We start from the raw sequence: 1,185 nt of genomic DNA on the forward strand, positions 1-1,185 counted from the left end.
CTCATCGCTAAGTTTTTATTTTTTAATGCTTCAAATCTGTAGCCCTTGCACAATTCTTCATCCGCATGGTGTTTTGTTCCGCAAACAGACTTTTAATAGGCAGCGTTTGAAGTTGTCAGTACGATAAATATCAATAACAAAAGCTAGATGGCGCGCAGTAACCTGACCTCGCCAAGGGCGCAAATATCTCTGAAACCACCGCGTGCTGCCTACTATGATTCATCAATCCCAAGGAATCCGTCGAGGTAACAGTAGCTCTTAGATGTGAAAAAGTATCCCTAGCCAGCTTTGAAAAATCAGAAAAGAAAAAAAAACAAAAAGGACCCGTCCGGGATTTGAACCCGGGACCTCTCGCACCCAAAGCGAGAATCATACCCCTAGACCAACGGGCCACGTTTGGTGGTAATCCAAAAACACGTACAGTACTCACGGATTGAAATAGGACATTCGGAGCGCTAACCTTGCTGTGCCACGCAGGCATGTGGTAAACCACAGGCCGGCTCATTGGCAGCTGGAAGGAACAATCCTGCTTTGTAGATGTTCTCCCTCTCGCGCCATACCACAATGCACCACCTTGGTTCCATGAGCGTCTACGGGCGGCGCTCCATGAAGCGACGGCCACGCGCTCCGAATGTCCTATTTCAATCCGTGAGTACTGTACTTGTGTAATATAACAAGAAATCCGATTTCATGGTTTCGGTCGCTTTTATTGCTGAGCCGCGAGTCCCTATAGCTGGCTAAAATTCTATAGGCGTCGCGCCTGTTTCATCGCCCTATACTACTCACGTAACCTCTATTCTTTCAGAACCTTTACATCGTACAATGAATGCCATACAGATGTGGTCAAAGCAAGGCGTAGAGAGTCACATATACGAAGCTATTCCTACTGGCATGAAAACTCATCCTGTGGCTCTGCCTTTTAGCAAGTCAAGAAGGCTTGAACAGGAACAGCTATTCACGTGTGGTACCTGAGAAGTATGGAAACAATGGAGATGAAGGAAACAACCTTAATTCCATGAAGGCTTGTTGGGGTAGTTGGTTATGCATTTATCCAAATCAGCGCTTCAAGACACGGATAGAAAGGCGGTCACCAGAAAGGTGGTCACAGTCGGAGCGAGCAGGATGACAGGGCAATTGCATGTGACTGAAAATAGGCAGCAGACATCGGAAGGTAGGAGACAGGGA

At 46.9% G+C, this 1,185-nt stretch overlaps 1 non-coding gene across 1 annotated transcript; it reads right to left on the minus strand.

Moving 5' to 3' along the window:
- Window positions 1–320: 320 nt before the first annotated feature.
- On the minus strand, window positions 321–392 carry TRNAP-UGG (transfer RNA proline (anticodon UGG)). The gene has a single exon. It is a non-coding gene; the product is annotated as a tRNA-Pro (tRNA).
- Between the last annotated feature and the right edge of the window lie 793 nt (window positions 393–1,185).

The sequence above is a fragment of the Amblyomma americanum genome, chromosome 1 (genome assembly GCF_052857255.1).
Source record: "Amblyomma americanum isolate KBUSLIRL-KWMA chromosome 1, ASM5285725v1, whole genome shotgun sequence".
Lineage (NCBI taxonomy): Eukaryota > Metazoa > Arthropoda > Arachnida > Ixodida > Ixodidae > Amblyomma > Amblyomma americanum.